This window comes from Equus asinus, chromosome 2 (assembly GCF_041296235.1).
Source record: "Equus asinus isolate D_3611 breed Donkey chromosome 2, EquAss-T2T_v2, whole genome shotgun sequence".
Lineage (NCBI taxonomy): Eukaryota > Metazoa > Chordata > Mammalia > Perissodactyla > Equidae > Equus > Equus asinus.
This window is the reverse complement of record NC_091791.1, coordinates 185,122,605-185,143,307: the sequence shown is the minus strand read 5'-3', so window position 1 is coordinate 185,143,307 and position 20,703 is coordinate 185,122,605. Positions and strand designations below refer to the sequence as shown.

Sequence of the window (20,703 nt, the reverse complement as noted above, 5' to 3'; positions counted from 1 at the left end):
ATAAGATAAATACGCCTTCCTTTAACATCGTTTTTCTCCACTAGATATGATTTTGTCTCACAGAGGATACTTGGCAATATCAGGAGACATTTTGGTTGTTACAACTGGCAGGTTCTACTGGCACATAGCAAGTAAAGGCCAGGGACATCGTTAAACATCCTACATGGCACAGGACAGTCCCCCACAGCAAAGATTTATCTGGCCCCTAAATCAATCCACTGAGGTTGAGAGAACACGCTTTTAAGCAATGCCTATAAGAGTTATAAAATATTAAAATGTCAACCTCATGATATGACACAGAATAGACACTTCATGAAAGCTAGTGTACCCTTAGGATGGATCTGATTGGAAGTAATGGAAAATCCAACTTAAACTGGATTCAAAGGATAAGCAAAGTTATTAGTTGGCACAGGAGGAAGCTGTGGTGAGGATGGGGTTCAGCACTCAGGGATGTTATCACGGACCCACGTTTTCTAACTCTCCTCAAGCGCACAGTGTTAAGTTTTACTCTAAGACTGGGTCTCCCCATGTAGATGCCAGGAAATTTAAAGCTACATGTTTTGGGGTTCATATCTAGTAAGAGACAGAAAAATATAGTTTTCATAGTTCTTTCTTAAATACAAGAATATTCTGTCCCAAACGTGCACAGCAAATCTGTCTTCGATGTGCACCGACCCACCCAAGCCTAGCCCGAGCCACTCCTGAGCATACCATGCAAGACAGAAAGATCAAATCTCTTTGATGCCCAGGATGACCAGAGTGCGTATAATGGAGTGTGGGTGCAGTGTAGGGAGGGCAACCATACTCTTGGAATTGCTAATTAGTATTATCATCATTTTCATCCTTCTTTATTTACAGACATAGACACCTTAAAACAATAAGCTATATGCTGAAGAAATAATATCACAGAAAAGAGCAAGAAAATGATCACTGATATCACAGGATTGTGTTTTGTCCAGAGCAAGTATAAAGTAAAAGAGGATACGATTTAGGAAATAAATTGGTTTGGCAAAAAACAAAAGTCAAAAGAATGAGAGAGAAAATAGAACTCGGAAAAGTAATTTTATCAGAACAAAGATTCCTTTGAGGATTATGACTTCAAGAAGAGAAATTAGAAAGAAAACCGAGCAGGAACCAGGGAGAATTATAAAATCATTTGTTTCTGAAAGAACAGTCTCCACCTGCAAATTAAGGGCAAATGTGACATACGATATGAGGTGCTTTTGTTACGGAGGAGGTTAATAAAGACGAGAGAGGCAGAAGGGAACTCTGATCTTTGGGATGGAGCCATAGAAAGCCAGTCTGATCCCTACATTATAAACCTCATTTCAACCCAAGATGAAGTCAATTAAACATTCCACATGACTGGATCAGAGGATAGAATGTTCTGTGACTCAGTACAGAGAAAGGACACCAGAAGAAAAATAAAATAATGTCACAGATGTGGTCTTAGAATAATTCTGCTTTGATTTTTAAGCAAACCATTTCAGAATGATAATGAGAAGTCATTTATTTGGGGAAGTACTAGATTTGGGGGATGTTCCTCTTGCTTATTTTTCATCCTTTCCTTTTCATTATATTCTTTAATATACAATTTCCTCAATCATGGGTATGTTACTCATGAGTATGAGAATCCTGGAAATCTTTCTGCCTCTATATATCTTTCTCTACCAGTTAATAGTCTCTACCCCATTAATAGTCTATGTTTGGGGAAGCTTGAGGAATATATGAGGATACTACTGTTGAAGTGAAAAGTTCTGGAAAATCATGATGATTTTTAACATATCTGTCCAAAAAATCTAAAATACCAATGCCCTCCGCATCTTAGAAAATAGTAAAATTCTGTCCAATCTAAATTAAATTCCCATTAGAGTAAAATACCAATTGCTCACTATGGCATGGGGAGAAATTTAATCTGAAACTGTTAACTAGGAATAGTTTAACAATAATAAAGGCTATAGCTCATCATCCATTTTGTATGATAAGTATGTGTCAAGTCTTATGTTCTAGGCTTTGCAGGTAGACAAATTAATAACATATTGATGCAGTCCTGGTAAAGCTCACGATTTAATGCAAATCTTTGAGGAAAGGCATGACCAAATTTATGTGGGGCCCCAAAAAGAAAAGAAACAAGCACCCGTGTACATACTGACTAAAGAGAATGATAATAATGATCCTCCCATTCCACCTCCCACCCACAATAAAGTAACCACATTCTTGAGTCTTATGCTCTCCATTTCTATTATATCATTAATTTTGCATGTTTATACATTTAATATAGTTCATTTTCACTGCTGCATAGTACTCCCCTGTATAAATATACCACAATTTACATATTCATTGTTCTGTCAGTGGACGTTTGGTTTATTTCTGACTTTTTGTTATAAGAAGAAATATAGCCATGAATATTCTTGTCTTCTCATCCATATTAAGAAGAGCCTCTCCAGAACTATATTCCTATAGCTGAAGTTATCAGGTTATAAAGCATGCACGTATCAAATTTACAAGGTAATGACAAAACATTTCACAAGGAGAGTTCACCAATTTACCTCTCACCAGCAGGCAAAATTGCAAATGTTCTATACACCCTAACAACTTGATTTATGGATGTTTAGGATAGATCTGAAACAACATCTCATTTTGTTTTTAATTTGTATTTCCCTAATTATCAGTAATATTGAATGTATTTTTATAGATTTATTAATCATTCTTATTTGCTCTTCTGGGAAATATCTATTTATGACTTTTCGCCATTTTACAGAGTGATTCTAGAGATTTTAGTTTGTGTATAGGAGATTTTTCACACACCCTTGATACTAATCCTTTGTCAGTTACATGTGTCACACACATCTTCAAGTTTATGTTAATGAAGATGAGTTTACGGCTTATCTTTATACTTTATGAAAAGCTTAGATTAAAAAGTCTTAATTTGGGGACGGCCTAGTGGCGCGGCAGTTAAGTTCGCACATTCCACTTCTCGGCGGCCCGGGGTTCACCGGTTGGGACCCCGGGTGTGGACATGGCACCGCTTGGCAAGCCATGCTGTGGCAGGCGTCCCACATATATAGTAGAGGAAGATGGGCATGATGTTAGCTCAGGGCCAGGCTTCCTCAGCAAAAAAAGAGGAGGACTGGCAGTAGTTACCTCAGGGCTAATCTTCCTCAAAAAAAAAAAACTCTTAATTTTACAGGAGCCAAATTTCTTAATATTGTTCTTATGGTTTACATATTTTTATTTATCATTTATTGTTAATGTATTGCTTAACTATTTCCCTTATTGCATAGATATCAAAAAGATCTTTCCATTATTTACTTCAAAAATTTTAAAAGATGGTTGTTTTGCACACTTAAATCTTTACCCCAACTGGAATTGATTTGAGATTACCATAGTGACAAATTTCAAATATTTTCACATGCAGATTCAATTGTTCTGAAAGCATTATTAATTTCCCCACTGATCTGCAAAGACACCTCTATCATGCAGTTTTCATATTTGTGTGGATTTGTTTATCTCTCTTCTTTTTCATTGGACTCTATTTTGAATATCTCAGTGCTAATTCAACATTTTCTTAATAGCTAGAGTTATATGAAAAATTGTTGCTGTTTGTTTTAGCCAAGACCTAAGCTTGTTCATTCTTTTCAATGTGTCTTGCCTCTTTTAGATCCTTTCTCTCCTACATTAATTTTATAATTGTCAAGTTTCACAACAAAACCCATTATAATTTTGTTGGGAATGACATTTAATCTACAGATCAATTTTGAAGAAGGTAAATAAGAATAGAGCTTATGCAAAATTCAAAATATTTTTCTTGGAGAAAATTGTAATCCTTGAAGAAATTTTTAATCCTATCTTGAAAGATATTAGGTGGTATATAAAAAGACAGGGCAATACACCTGGTTTATAGATAAAAAGAGTGTTTTGACATATATTAGATTCTCTCAAGCTATCCTTCATGTCTCTCAATATCTCTTGCATAGTCCTCATCTCCACTTCCACTGTCTTTTGTGTAATTTCTTCAGGTCTCCCTTCCACCTCACCAATTGTTTCTTTTATTGTGTCTAATCTACTGTTGGTTGATTACTAATTTCAACATTACTTTTCACTTTGTGAAGTTTCATTTGGTTCTTTTACTAAGCTGTTTGGCCCCTTTCATAGTGTCCTATTCTAAACATTCTTTTGCTTTATATATATATATTTGAATAAATATATAAATATATATAAATATATATCAAAATATATAAATTTTGATTTATATATATAAATCATATATATATACTTATTTTTCATTTAAATACTATATTATATACATATACTGGTTTCAGAGAGATATATATACATATACACATATATCCATACACACACACACAGTTTTTACATTCTGACATCATTCTAAAATCTGAGAACACTGAGAGTCTGACTCTGTTTTCTATTCTGCTTGGTCTTATTGTCTCATTCATAAAACTGTTTTTTCTCATATAATTCCTGATGTTTTATTGTGAGTTTATGTTAATGAAACCTTATCTGTGAAATTCTCAGCCCTGTATTTAAGAGGGGTTTCTTTAGAGAGAAACTATGATTGCTTCTGCCAGTTGTCTGTAAGCATTATCAACCAGGAACTAATTTGAGAATAATTACAGCATAAGATTGCTTGGAATCAGAAGTATGGTAAATTCAGGTCACAAATCTATTCCATATATGATAGTCAGTTTGAGGTTCTGAATTTTCAGGAGACTGGCTAGCTATCTACGCACCTCTTAAGCCCTGGTGCCAAATTCAAGGAAGAAAAGTTAGCATGTTTTTTCTTTCTACGTAAAGCATCTTTCTTACTTCTCTCATTCACTAAGCATGTCACTCCCCAGGACTTCGGCTTTAGATAGGCATCTCCTATGAGTCACACCAGCTTACGTGTGTCCTGACTTTGTCTCTTGTCCCCTGCAGGGTACATACCATCCAAAAGACGGAGGCTCAAAATCACCCCAAGAGCAAGTAACAAGTTTATAAGTTCCTCACATCTCTAGCTTCCTATTTTCAGTTCATTTTTATGCTTCAGTCAGTATCCAATAATTTCCTGCAAGTTTTATATGTATGTGTGTGTGTGTGCATGTGTGTGTGTGTATGTTTCATATTTAACGAGCATTTTTTTCTTGTTTACACTAGGATGTTCCTTCCGGATATCTGGACTTCTCTTCTGACAGAAACTCATAAAATTTAAATATATATTTCCAATTGTGATTTCCTGAGTAATTTTCAGAATTGAGTTGTCAAATTATAGATCATTAAATAAATGTGAAAATCTAATAAAAAATGCATCTTATATTATACTCTTTTCTTGGCAGCTATAACACAGTGAACTACTCTAATTTTCATGAAAGCTATATTGTTACTATGTTGTTCCTACATTGTTACTGTAAATATATTTGCATTAACAGGAAACCCTCTACTGAGTACATATTTGACAGAATATAACCACATTAGCTATTTCCAAAAAAAATTTAGAAAATTTATGCTAAATGCTTTCTAAGACTTGGCCCAGAGGTAATTTTCATAACCCATGATGCAGAAATAAGCCATTAATGAAACTTCATTAATATGACGTCCTTTCAAAATGTTTGCAAACTAAGGCTGTTGGTCAGGATCTAGAAGTATTTCATGCTAATGTCAACACTAATGTATCCATATTCCCATGCAATTTCAAATTGGAGCACACAAATTACTCATCTAATGTATTTATATCATTGCTTTTAAAATGCTTTGCCTAAAAACTATCCTGATCTATAATCTTTTAAGAGTTGTAAATTATGTAACATATTATTTTTAAAAATCTATGCATTCTTTCATGATATCTGAGTTTAAAATAGATAATAATTTATATGTAACACTTCAGTTACTCTAGTCTCAGAAGGAGAAATCTGAACTCTGGCTTTCAATATTATGAGGGTTTTTGTTTCTTTAGTTATTATTTTTCTTTAAGTATGCTTACATCTAGTGATAAAGTCACTTATTAAGCAAGAATACATTATAGTTTTCTTTACATCTTGAAGCAAATGTTACAGTTTCATATAAAAAGACTGGTAGACGTAAACATTTCTTTTACACATTTTGGGAGCTATTTATGACAAAATATGAGAAATGGAATTCAGAAATGGGAAAATCAATATTGGAGCATTTTCTTATTAACACATTTATGAAACAATGTGAAAAATAAAAAGTAATTTCAAGTTCTAGTCCTCAGAAACCCGATGGGATTCCAGGTCTGTGTCCAAATATACACAGGAGGAATCTGGATCATCTCATTTAACAGACAAGTAAAGAAGACTGCTGAGGACTAATGAAAAGGACTTAAAAAGCAACAAAAGGAAGTTTTACTAGCCAAATCTGGGATAATTTGAGCATAGTGTACTCAACAAGCAATCAATCCAACCAATAAAAAACATAATGATTATGTTTAGAGGATGCTGGGAAACCAAAATATTTTGCAAAGTTGTAAATAATTAAAGAAAAAGAATCAAGCATCTACCTTGCTTTTCTTCTACAGGAACTGTAGGTAAGTGTACCAGAGAGTTTATGAGAGTTTTACTTTCTAGAAGATTTTCAGGTAATAATGAAGAAAGAATGATAAACTCAGAATATCACCACTTTGCAAACCGTAATAAAATAATGAACCTCAATGATGATCAACAAATCATTAGTGAACAGCTGAAGGATAACTGTACAACAAATGTGTCAAGTTCACAATAATTGAGAGCTTGTATTCAAGAGAAACCTAGACATCATGTACATCGTGATAAAAAAAAAATGGGATACACAACACAATCAATGAAAAATACTGGTCAAAAGAAATGTGGATTTGAATCTTATCCAGCCTCTATCTCTAACAACCAGTATACAGGAATTACAGTCAACAGAAAAATATGTGAAAAAGTTAGCAGTCAGCAAAATCCACAATGTGGGGCTCTATAAAGAACAAACCAGCCTACATCTTCAATTAATTCATTGCAAGGAGGTAAAAAGGATATGAGAATTCATAGACTGGAAGATACCCAGGAAACATAATCTAATTACAATTTGAGGGACTCATTTGGATCTCGATTAGAAGAAACCAATTATGAAAAGAATCTTATGAAGCAATATGGAAACTTGAACACTTATTGGCTATTTGATTATAAAAAGAAAGTAACGGTAATATTTTTCGGTGTGATAATAGTAACGCGAATTTCTTAAAACAAAAGGTCCTTAACCTTTAACAATGCATGCTCAAACATTCACAGATGATATACTATAATGTGAGAGTTTCCTTTAAAATAATTTGAGGTTGTAGAAAGAGATTAAGTGGATGAAGATTGGCCATTTGGTGATAATTACTGAAGGTAGGTTATGTGCACTTAGGGGTTTATTATTCTGTTCTATTTTTTTAAATGTATGTTTGAAGTTTCCTGTAATAAAAACAACAAAAATATTTAAAATGCCATGCAATATGACCTCTATTAGGGATGTTTACTCCCAAAATGACAACTTCATTAATACTGAAAAATAAGTACTAATAAGAAATGTCTTACTATCCAATTCCGTACTTAATTAACAATCTTTTTTGACGTCAAAAATTGGTTTTGATAATTTGTTAATTTCATAATTTGTATTGGTATTTATATATGTCATCTTATTTATTGCTCAGAACAGTTAACATATGTGATATTTAAACATCAGCAGATGTTTAGTTTTTGAATACCTATAAATTTGGTGAACAGCCACCCGATTAGTCCTTCAGGACCAGCAAACCTTTTTTCACAGGGACAGACAGGTTATATTTTAAGCTTTGTGGCAATACAATCTCTGTCATAACTATTCAACTCTTCTAATGCAGCATAAAAACCGCCATAGATGACACGCAGATGAAAGGGCATGATCCTGTTCCAGTAGAACAAGCAGCGGGCTGGATCTGGCCTGAGCACTGCAGTGTGTCACCTTCAGACAATTATTAGTTCAAATCAGTATGGTGTTGATAAAACAAGAGGAAACAAGTAAGAAGAGGAAGTCCAGATTTTAATATATATGAAAACAGAATAAATGGCAAGGGTGGTATTTTAATTCAGTGAGAAAAGGGTAATGAATTTTATCATTTTAATAAAAAATCGTGACACACCTAATATCCACACAGAAAAGTTATTTTAGACCCTTAACCACATTATTTATAAAAGCATATACAGATCTGATTAAATATTTAAATCTAGACAACAAAAATGTATTATCATCATCAAACTTGCTAAGAGACTAGAACTTAATGATTCCAACCACTGAAAAGAAAGGATCATTATGTAACATGATAGAGGGGTAATTATTGCCATAATGGCAATCATATTACAATACATAAATGTGCCAAACTAACATGTTGTACATCTTAAATTTGCACAATGTGACATGTCAAATACATTTCAATAAAAAATATTTAAATATGCAAAGTAAACCAATAATAGGCTTAGAAAAACTTTTCATAATTACGTATATTTGATCATTTGGGAAGAGATTCTAACCAACACAGAAAACTTAGAGGAAAAGGACATATTTGACTATATGAAAATTAAAACTTTTATGCAGTAAAATTTTTCATAAACAAATTTAATAGACAAACGATATACTTGGGCTAGTATTTGCAACGTAGGTGGCAGGGAGTACCTAAAATTTGATGGAAAAGACAATCCAACAGCAATATAGGAAAGGAAAGGGGTGGCAGAGAATGCCTGTGGCCTCCTCATGTGTATTCTCACCTTCTTTCCTAATAATAGAAACCTGCTTTTAAGCCTGGCCTTCTGCCAAAAATGTAAAACACTACTTTTCACAAACAATGTGATAACTATGTGCAGCGGTACCTACCTTCCAGCCAATGTGAAATAGGTGGGAAAAACGAATAGGTGCATTTAAGGAAGATTTATTTGAAAGGGACAGAGCAAGCACTTGTTCCTTCTCTCCCTGCTTCTCAGTGTCTGCAACGTAGATTTAATGGCTGAGGTTCCAGCCCACGACAGAGGACCAAGGAGAATATGCTAAGCATGCAGAGCACAGAGGGGACCTGGAGCCCAGGTCACAGCAGAAAGCCCCAACTCTTGCACAGCCTCCCTCTAGATCTCTTTTTTAACAAGGAGAATCCACTTTCTATATAGTTCATGGTACTGTTATTTGGAGTGTTTCATTTAGTGCAGCTGAGTCTAGCTCTAACCAACAATAAGAAAACAACTCACATAAAAGCAAAATGATCAGCCAATAAACACGTGGAAAGATGCTCAAACACAAATTAAATTAACAGGGAGATATTAGATAACATCCGCCACACTGATAAAAATTTAAACAATGGATAATAACAGCAGACGGCCTGGATACAGGGGAGACTCACATACTGCCAGAGGATTGTGAATTTCCACAGCCTTTTTAGAAAATGAATGGATAATACTAACAGAATCTTTGACCCAAAAAGTCTTCTCATGGGAATCTATCCCACTTAGGAAGAAAAAAAGAATTTGAGGATTTAAGGAAAGTACAGGATCTTTGTTATAGCATGTAGTAGTAAAAATCAACAGAAACAGTGTAAGTGATATCAATAAGTGATATCAGTAAGCATATGGATGAATAAATCATTACCAGATTTATTATGAAGGAATTAAAAGAAATAAATTGGAGGCATACTAACTGACATGGCAGGATTTCCACAAGGGATGCTTAAGTAATGAATATGGATTCTTTGAGCCTAGGTTTCTAAAAGTTAACAATGATAACATATATGAATAAGTGTGAGTTTGGGTATGTTTGATGATAGAAATGAAACATTTGTATTGCAGAATACAGAAAAAAAGATACGTGTATAGACTATACAAAGATCATTTACTATAAATATGTAAACCCTATATATATCATATATACAATATATGAGCATAGTGAGACATATGAAATTATAAGCACATTGCCATGGAGTAACTAGAGTAGGGACAGAGTCTGATGTGGATAAAGAGGAGTAGAGCCAAGCAAACAGGAAATAGAGAAAAACAATACATTACTCACTCGAAAAAGAGTCTATACAATTGCTTATATGATCTTATCATTGTTATATCTGTGTGTGTGTGTGTGTGTGTGTGTGTGTGTGTGAATGATGTAGGAATAATCACCAAAATACTAGTGGCTATTGCAGAATGATTACAAAAGGTATTTTATGCTGCAAAATAATATGTATTATTTTTATCTAAAGTCTTTAACCTCAAATTGTACTAGTTTCATTACTAAACAAACAATTACCTATTCATCTCAAGAATTTTCACAATCTACAGCAACATACTCTGAGAACTGGCAGCTATGACAACATCAGTATTTATGTGACATTAGGATCTCTGCAGTCTCCAAGAAAGCAACTTAGGCCACAGCTGCTGCTTAGAGCAGTGTCGACTGTTTTGGTTTTTGATTTTTAGTATTTATTTATTTTTACATTTTAACTGAATAGATTTTGAGACTCATTTGCAATTATATTAGATAATTTATAAGAAAAATTGTTACTCCCTCCTTTTGTATGTATGTTTTAGTACTTTAAAACGCTTCTAGAAACAAACAAGTGAACTAGTCAAGTCAATAATAACTTATCCTTATAATTAATAGATGATGCATACAGCTGACTGCCCTACATACATCACTTCCGCAATGTATATCTCATATGTATCCTTCATTCTTCAAGAGCATTTGAATCATGAGCTGAAGCCAGAAACCTAATTATTTACAATAAGCTTATTTCTCCAGAGATGTATCACATATTCCAGCTAACATAATAGGTATCATCTTTATTTCCTCACCCAAAATATTTTTAGAAGGATATTTATTCCGTCTTGTACATAACCAAGGAACGAATAGGAAGGAAGGTGGCGTGATCCTTCTCACATCATGGTGGCTACTAGATTTGAAGATCAGCCAAGGAAGTGAGCTGTTGGAAAGAACTTTATCTTAAATATTGACAACAGATAAGAGTGGAAGAACTATTTGTAAATCTAAGAAACAAGCTCATTAATTAATAATAAATTCCTTCTAAAAAAGTACAAAGGATAAGAAACACCTCAGCAACTTATAAAATAGGTGACAATATATTTTGATATTGCTGACATATTTTGACAAATTGGTGACAACATATTTTGGACATGAGGATAAGGACAATCATGCCAAGTATAACAATGTCTAGAAAATGGAGGTGAAATTCTCCATGGAGGCTAGGTACAAGCAATATGGTACCAGATGTAAAATGCTGAGAAGATGAGACAACGTGGGGAGGGGGAAAGGAAATCATGTGGCTGCTATGGAGGTTGTAATAACTCTCCAAACTACAGCTATGGCTGCTGACATCAAAAGACAGCCTCCACATACAGAGAATAAGAGAAGACTCTTTACTTAAATTCAAAGAAACACAATCCAATAGCCATTTGGAAAGGTCTACCTTGGCCACTGTTGGTCCACAGACTTCTTTTTTAAATTTTGTTGTCCTTCATCCACTTCTGGTGGAGACATGTTCTTCTTGAATCTAGAATATAGAAGGTCATATTCTGCAGGTAGAAAATTCTGGTGTAAATAATGGAGCTGGCTAGATTGGAATGATAAGCAAATCAGACACAGATTTTTGAGAACTCCTCTATCCTGATGCTCTGCTTCACATTGTTACCATAAGTATTAAGTCCCATTAAAAGAAAAATTCCTCCAGAAGTGTCTCACTAAAAAGATAAAAAGTTAACGGGGCCGGCTCCATGGCCGAGTGGTTAAGTTCGCGCGCTCCGCTGAGGGGGCCCAGGGTTCGGATCCTGGGCGCGGACATGGCACCGCTCGTCAGGCCACGTTGAGGCGGTGTCCCATATCCAACTAGAAGGACCTCCAACTAAGATATACAACTGTGTGCAGTAGGGGTTTGGGGAGATAAAGCAGAAAAAAAAAAAGAAAAAAGTTAAGTGACTTCCTTGAGTCATACTTGTACAGCAGGGATTTTAGGAAACAATTCAACCTTAAAATAAGACTGGCCCCATGACAGAAAGCACCAGCTAGGTGGCAATATCTCGCAGGCCTGGGGCAAGGTTCTCAAGGAGGCTGTATATGCTCTGACTCAGTGCCCAACATATAGTGTGGTTTCTCTAATAGCCAGGATTCATGGGTCCAGGAATGCGGGGGGGGGGGGGGGGGGGGCAGAATGGGGGTGGCATCCCTCACTATTACCCCTAGTGACCCATAGCAAAATTTTTGATTCTTATTCCCATGACTTTGTTCTCTGCTGGCCTAGATGTCTTAGTTCCAGAGAGAGGAATGCTTCCACAAGGAGACATGACAATGATTTCATTGAACAGGGAGTTAAGACAGCCACCCAGATACTCTGGGCTCCTCATGCCTCTGAACCAACAGGTAAAGAATGGAGTTAGTGTTGGTTGGGGTGATTGATCCTGATTACCAAGGTGAAATTGGACTGTTACTCCACAACGGACGTAAGGAGGAGTATGTCTGGAATACAGGAGATCCTTTAAGATGTCTCTTAGTATTACCACCTCCTGTGATTAAGGTCAATGGAAAACTACAACAACCCAATCTAGGCAGGACTGCTGATGGCCCAGATCCTTCAAGAAAGAAGGTTTGGGTCTTCCATCAGGGCAAAGAACCACAACCAGCTGAGGTGCTTACTGAAGGCAAAGGGAGTACAGAATGGGTAGTAGAAGAAGGTCATTATAAAACCCAGCTGTGACCATGTGACTAGTTACAGAAACAAGGACTATAACTACCATGATTATTTTCTCTTTATTGAGTTATGAGTAAGTTTGTGTGTCTATATCTAAATACATTAAGCAAACATCTTTGTTTTCTTATTTCTTCTCTTATTCTTTTATCATGTAACATAAGATGTATTGACTCTGTATTGTATTCAAGGATTGTTAATTTTACATCATAGTATTTAAGTTACAGGATATGAGGAGAAGAGTAAACATCATCCAAGGACTTTATCTCCTCTTGTGGGGAAGGGATTAGTGTGTTTTCAGATGTATGCAAGATAAGTTGTATCATGTTAGGTGGACCTTGGTATTATTTTTATTTGGAGATTAAGTATGATTTAAGGTGCTATGTATAGTTGTCAAGCTGACAAGGGGTGGACTTGTGATGGTTAATTTTATTTGTCGACTTGACTGGGCTGAGGGATGCCCAGATAGCTGGTAAAACATTATTGTTGGTTGTGTCTGTGAGATTGTTTCCTCACAATATTAGCATTTGAGTTGGTGAACTGAGTAAAGAGGATGGCCCTCCCCAATGTGGGTGGAAATCATCCAATCCACTGACAGCTGGAATAGAACAAAAAGGTGGAGGAAGGACAAATTCCACCACTCTGCTTGAGCTGACACATCCATCTTCTCCTGCTCTCGGGCATCGGTGCTCCTGGCTCTTGGACTTTCAGACTCAGATCAAGACTTCCACCACCAGGCCCCCAAGTCTCAGGCTTCTGGACACAGACTGAATTACACCAGAAGCTTTCCTGGTTCTCCAGCTCACAGTCAGGAGCTTGTGGGACTTCTCAGCTTCCATAACCATGTTGAATCAATTCCTATAACAAATCTTCTTTTATATATATCTCTCTATATATATATCCTATTGCTTCTGTTTCTCTGGACAACCCTGACTGATACACAATTGGACTTTAAAATAACACTTGCCCCATGACATCAAAAATCAGAGCCTTAATGGTTTAATGTACCATGACATCCAGTAGATTGGAGATTGTTTCTAATCATGAACAAGTAAATATTTTTAAAACCTAGTTTAAGGAGTACAAAAATTACGTCAGATTTACTTAAACAGGATCTCAACATGGCTATCCAAAACATTTGGAGGCTGGCTTCCAGGAAGAATCTCCTAACATGACAAGGGGTGCTAGAACTTATATATGCCTTAATTGGAAAGGTGGAGGATAAAAGAAGTGACTTTCCATGAAGAGGCAGCTTTTCAACCATAGTATTAAGGTGAAAAGAAAGCTTCTTCCACTTCAGGTGATATAAATCTAGTTCTGAAGACCAAGAGATAGTGATCGCAATCTCAACCAGAAACACATGACCTCGTAGGCCAACTGGATGCCAAAATGCCTTCTAAAAATACCTCTTCTCAATGAGATGACTGCACCTCAGAACCCTGTGCAACAAGGCCCAGTTGTGTGTTACACAGCTTGGAGCTGAACATGTCTGATGTCCCGTTTTCCAGCATCCATGTGAATCACCAATGCCACACTTTAATGACTACTACGTAGACGGCTGAGTAAATAACTCTTAATACAGTAAACATATATCAGATTGATAGGGAGACGTCACTTCATTTTACCTGGAAACAATGAAGATCTTCAAAATAATGTAAATTGTTCTGAATTCCAAGAAATTCATAATTATGGGCTCCATCTAGTTCCAGGGGGTAAAAGGACTTAAATATTAAAGCTGCTTCCTAGGAGAGTCAAATTTGGAAATCTTGCACTTCCCATATATAAGGAAAGATCAAAAAGATATCCGATCCCTTATCCCTGGAGAATGAAGTAACGCCATCATCAACACTTAGGCTAACTAGAAACATAGGCAAATACAAAAAGGGGAAGAAAAATGAAAGTTTGTCCTCAGGAGAGCCAAATTTGAAAATGCAATAGTTCTCATATATTAAAATGTTAAAAAGATGTGCATTCCTTTCTGGCCTCAGAGAATGGGACAGTATCAATCATCCATATTTAAGTAACTCAGGTGTAAACAAAAGGGAGTTAAAGTCTCGATTCAGGCGTCCTTCTTTCTTTCTTTTTCATTTTTTTTTTTTTTTTGAGGAAGATTAGCTCTGAGGTAACTACTGCCAGTCCTCCTCTTTTTGCTGAGGAAGCCTGGCCCTGAGCTAACATCCCTGCCCATCTTCCTCTACTTTATATGTGGGACGCCGACCACAGCATGGCGTGCCAAGCGGTGCCATGTCCACACCCAGGATTCGAACCGGCGAACCCCGGGCCACTGAGAATTGGAACATGGGAGCTTAACCACTGCGCCACTGGGCAGGCCCCAAGGCGTCTTTCCTTCTTCCTGCTTCAGAGAGAAGACTCCAATTTGAGCAGAGGAGAAAGCACTTCAGTGTGAAGGACAGTCCACATTGACACAGTGCTTTAACTCAGGTAAGAGTTGAGTATTCTGAAAAGTCAAAGAGGGACTTAGATATTGTTTACGGTGTTTACTGCAAGGCAGAGGATACGCAACTCCCATTTTACTGAAGAAACCAGAAGGTCGAAGTCCTCCGGAGAGGTGTGATAAAGGGGGGAAAAGGTCATGATAATGCTGACCAAACGTTCTGAGTCTAGTGTGCCACCTGGCAGTATCATCTGTGGAAAAGAAAGTGTGCTGATTTCCAAAGGCTTTCACCATGAAATGATCATCAAATCTGGGGCATTTACTCTGGGAAATGTGCACAGTATTCTAGACAAGTATTTATAAATAGTCATTCTCCCAAAGGAAAGACGATGAGGAGCAAAAACTGCTGTGTGTTGCAACCCTTTGATAAAAGAAAACACTTTAGCTGGGAAAGAACACTGTCACTGTCATTGCTCTGAAGGCCATTCTGTTTAATGGAAAAAATGTACCCAAAGAGAAAACTGAGAAAACTGGCCAAATAGACTGTAACAATTAACACAATTTTTTACAAGCAGACAAAATGTTTTCATTTCATGGGCATGGAGAATAATTTGATTGTTCAGGGAAAAAACAAAAAGGAAAAGTCCAATGCTAGTTTATAGAAAAGTTTTCTTCCAAGAGGGAGTAATTTTTGAGGTAACCATTAACTATATTAAATTTTTCATCATAATATAAGCACATGGTGTATAAATCAGAACTCATTATCAAATATCACTACTCATTATCAACATTAACAAGATTGGAAAAAATTAATTGACATAATTAAAATAATTAATTTTAAATTGCTAATTAATTAAACAATTATATTCCATTTGTAGAAAAGATAGACATCATCATCAGCCTTTGATGGCTACACTGCAGTCTTAAAACATTCCTAATTTTTAAATCTGGATGATTATTTTTTCCCACTTTAAGTCTTACCAGGAGATCTAAAAGGATCTTCCAATAATTCAGTCAGACGCTGGAATCTGACAATGGTACAGGAGTACCAAGGTTTGAAAAGATAACCGGCTGATTTAGAGTCTACAAAAATACGCTTTGAAGTATTTTAGCCTGGGAGAAGGGGACTGTTTCACCAAGTTCTTTCTCCCTTTCAACTGAGAGATAGAAAATGTATACATTTAAATAGTATTGTATTTCCACTTGTCTCCAACGAATACTGAGAAAATTAACGTGATTATGCACAAAACACATGGAGCTCTTGAATAGAAGTTGTCTACTTATAACCAGAATTCTAGTAAGTACACATGCACTGTGCCAGTTTTCCATACTGATTTAATTCAGAAGTGTGGACTGTATGAGGCGCCTGAGTTACTGTTTCATCATTCTGCCAGCCCTCCCCCCTCCCAACTCTCTCTTCATCCTTGTAAGTCACTTCGCCACTCTGACACCTTCACTACTAGGTGCCTCTAATCTCTCTGATTGTCTGCTGTCATTCTTGTGAGCTACACCTGGAACTTTCTATGACAATCTCATTTGAATCCACTCAGTCTCTTTGAGGGACATTTCAAATCAATTGAGTCCTTTTTATCACCTTCCTTCACCACATTTTTCCTTTATCAGAAACTTGGCATTTCCTAAACATCAACAGTCATCTTACTCAAGTGCTTATTATGAAAAGGCCAATTGTCTCTCCTGGCTCCTGATTATGCGAAAGAAGGTAGTGAGGGCATGGTTCTTGCTGGCCAGGCCACTTTTCATTTAAAATATTGGCAGTAGGGGCCGGCCGAGTGGCAGAGCGGTTAAATGTGCATGTTCCGCTTTGGTGGCCCGGGGTTCACTGGTTAGGATCCCAGGGTAAAGGAAGATGGGCATGGATGTTAGCTCAGGGCCAGTCTTCCTCAGCAAAAAGAGGAGGACTGGCAGCAGTTAGCTCAGGGCTAATTTTCCTCAAAAAAAAAAATATTGGCAGTAGAGTCAAAAGAACACAGACTCTGCATGAATCACCTTGAGCAAGTCATTTAATTTCTCTGAACCGTGGTATCTTCATTTGTAAAATACACAAAACTTCAATTTTTCTAGGCTTCACTCACTTGTGTTTACAGATGGAGTCATGTTAATAACAGTTACAAAGATTTCATTTAAATTCTCCCTTATCTGCTCACTCAGCATCCATCTACCAAATCAGAACAGAATCTTCAGAATAAGTCTTACATCTATTCATGGGCAGGTCCATTCTCCCTGACATTGCCACTGCTCTACTGGGTTCTGCTTCAATTAACTGCTTGGCCAGGCATCACATAGCTAAAGAGGGGAGTTTGTTAAAATGCAGTTTCTGAAGCAGTAGACCTGGGTTGAGGCTTGAGGTTCTGCTTTCCTAAAATACCCCCAGGTCGTGCCAATGCTGTCGGTCCATGGGCCAAATCTGAGAAGAAAATCTTGTCATTTGTGACAGCATGGGCGGACCTTGAGGGCATTATGCTAAGTGAAATAAGTCAGACAGAAAAAGGCAAATACTGTATGATCTCACTCATATGTGGAATCTAAAACTATGGAACTCACAGAAACAGAGAGTAGAGTGACGGTTGCCAGGGGCAGCAGGTTGGGAGAAATGGGTGAAGGTGGTCAGCAGGTCCAAACTTCTAGTTATAAGAAGACGAAGTTCTGGGGATGTAATGTACAACATGATGACTACAGTTTCTGCTGTATGATCTATTTGAAAGTTGTTTAGAGAGTAGGTCCTAGGAATCCTCATCACAAGGGAAAAAAACTTCTTTTTGTATCTATATGGGATGACAGATGTTAACTAAACTCACTGTGGTAATCATTTCACAATATATGTAAGTCAAGTCAATATGCTATACACCTTAAGCTTACACAGTGCTGTATGTCAATTATATTTCAATAAAACTGGAGAAAAAAAGAAAAGAACTATTCACAACTATCCCCTTCATGCACGAGATTCTTTTAATTTTTCCCCTAGCCTCTACAATTTTCCCAGAAACCAATATCTCAAATATTTGTCAATTGTAATAATTTTCTAACTGATTTCTCTGGCTCATTCCCTTCCTTAAGCAACGACATAGCCTAATTATCCCACAATAAAATTCCCATGATGGTTTTTAGCTTCAGAAAATATTTTAATAGTTCACCTTCTCTATGATATAAAAGAAAATCTTATAAATATATTATTAATCACAAAAAATGTAAACAGGTCAATATTTCATTTTAAACACAAAGATTGAGAGAATTCTTTTAAAAAAGTATATTCTGTTTGTAATAGTCATACCTTAAGAAGGAGGACATAGAAAAGTTGAAAATAAAGAGATGGAAAAAGATAACTTCCCCACAAAAAGAGCTGGTGAAGCTGTATTTATATCAAAGTATATTTTAAAACAAAATCCTTTAGTTCAAATAAAGATAAAAAATTTAGTAACAATGAGTCAATACACAAGGGAAATATTAAAATTACCAAAATCTCTGCTTTTAACAACAGAGCCTCTAAATATTTAAGCAAAAACTGACAGAACTCAAAGGAGAAATAGACAAATCCATAATCACAGTGGCATATTTTAACACGTTTCACAGTAATTATAAGATAATCAATATTAATAAGAAGATTTCTGCTTCTGATTGGAAGTAGAAAGTTCCTTAAAAGATTACTGACTTTTGAAAGCAAAAATAATAACAATGTATTCTGGAGTTTATAGAACATGCTGATGTAAAATACATACCAATAATTGTACAAAGAGGAGGAAAGAGTACTGGATAGATATGATGATGAATATTACAGACAGACATTAAAGATGAACGTTGCAAATTCTAGAGTAATCACTAAAACATAGTAGATGTGTACCTGCAGATATAAAGGAATTGAGATGATATTTAAAAACATTCAGTTTGTACAGAAAATAAACAAGGTGGAATAAAGAAGAGATGAGACACACAGAATGCCAATAACACTGTAATTAAAGGAGAGATTGTTAGAATATATAATAAGGTAAAGACACCGACAAGTTAAAAGTAAAAAGACTGGAAAAAAAATACCTTGCAACCACTGATCATAAGAGACCTCTCAGGGTGAAACCATATCCCAGACTGACATGTGCGAGAAAGGGAGCCTTCAGCTTCTTGGCTGCTCATGCCCATCGGAAAGCTTCCATAACATGGAGCAGGGTGGTGGGGGCAGAGGGGGCGGTAATGGAGCTAGTCATGGCTCAAATGCCACAGTCTCTCCCTGTTCTGTTGGAGATATAGTAGAGATTCTTGAGTGGATGTTTCTCTGTTTGCTGTATGCCCACAGGGTAATTTCCACAGACTTTAAGTGATAATGTTTTATAATTTTCACTTAACTTGTTTTGCAAGGGAGTTCTGCCAAGCTTTTTACTTCATCATCCTGCAAGTTAATCAACCACCATTCATTTTTGAAAAGCACTAATTTCATTTGGTCAAATGTGAAAAAATAAAAGGATTATTCCTTTAGGTCTTAATATGCTAAGATTCAATAAATAATAAAATCATAATAATTTCATATATTTAACTCATAAAATATAGATCTTGCATTGAAAGCATGAAGTAGAAGAAAAGCACAAGATATATATATCTTATATATCTCATATATTTTACATACATATATATATATATATAAAGCACGATGGAATATCTTTTATTGATCAAATTGAATATTATTGGTTTTGTCCCTACATATTAAACAGGCATGAATAGAAACAATAAATAATCAAAAATGGTTCCTAACATTTTGTGGGAGAAAATACGTGTATTCACATACCACAAATTCTACAATTTCAGAGGGTTTGTGGCACTCCTGAAGCTCATTCACAAATCCCAGTGAAAGGATTCTTGTATTCAAGGAACATCTAATGAGCATCATCTAAAAACAGAAAGATATTTGAGTTGCCAGAATGATGAAGAGACTGAAGGTTATAACTTGATTTTCAACTTGGATCCATAAGACGGATACATAACATGTAAGAAATGTGTTGCTATATTGAGTCTAATTATCTATTTGTGAGAGAAGCACACAGGCATTAGATGGGATCAAATAATTAAAACATGATCTGTACTCTTTTAGAAGTATTTGATTAAAAGCTAAGTGAAATTTTCAGTCCAGTGCAATTAGGTGTCTGGATGAAGCGCACAGAGATGTCTCTGTCAGAAAGAATGCCCTTAAACTGTGATCTGAAGGAAGGGTAGGATTTGAAAAAACAGAAAGGAAGAGGAATAGAATCTTACACATGAGACAGAGGTGAACTTAAGGGGCAAATCAAACACAGGAAGAAGTGAATAAAAATAACTAGTATTTGTAGAGTGCCTACTATATGCCAAACACATTTCTGAAGCATTTTACCTGTGTTAACCTCATTTACTCCTAACAATATCTAGTAAGGTAGTCACTTACAATCTCAATTCTACAAATAAGGAGATGGTGGCATCCAGAAAATAAGTACTTGTCTTAGGTCAGCAAGTACAGCTGGAATTTGAACATGAATTAAACTTCTGGCTTCCAGAAAGAGTACTATTAAGAAGAGAGGAAATAAGTCTGGCTAGACCTAGCCCATGG

General features: G+C 35.9%; 1 protein-coding gene across 5 annotated transcripts in view; it reads right to left on the bottom strand.

The window, feature by feature from the left end:
- LRFN5 (leucine rich repeat and fibronectin type III domain containing 5) overlaps window positions 1-20,703 on the bottom strand; it is a 249,541-nt gene that overhangs the window by 159,820 nt on the left and 69,018 nt on the right. Inside the window, exon 1 of one of the 5 annotated variants that reach the window (XM_044765545.2) lies at window positions 11,456-11,553. The exons of the other annotated variants lie outside the window; for them this stretch is intronic. The gene's annotated coding sequence lies outside the window, so the exon portion shown is untranslated. Of the gene's footprint in view, window positions 1-11,455; window positions 11,554-20,703 lie in introns of those variants that run through there. 5 annotated transcript variants of the gene reach the window in all.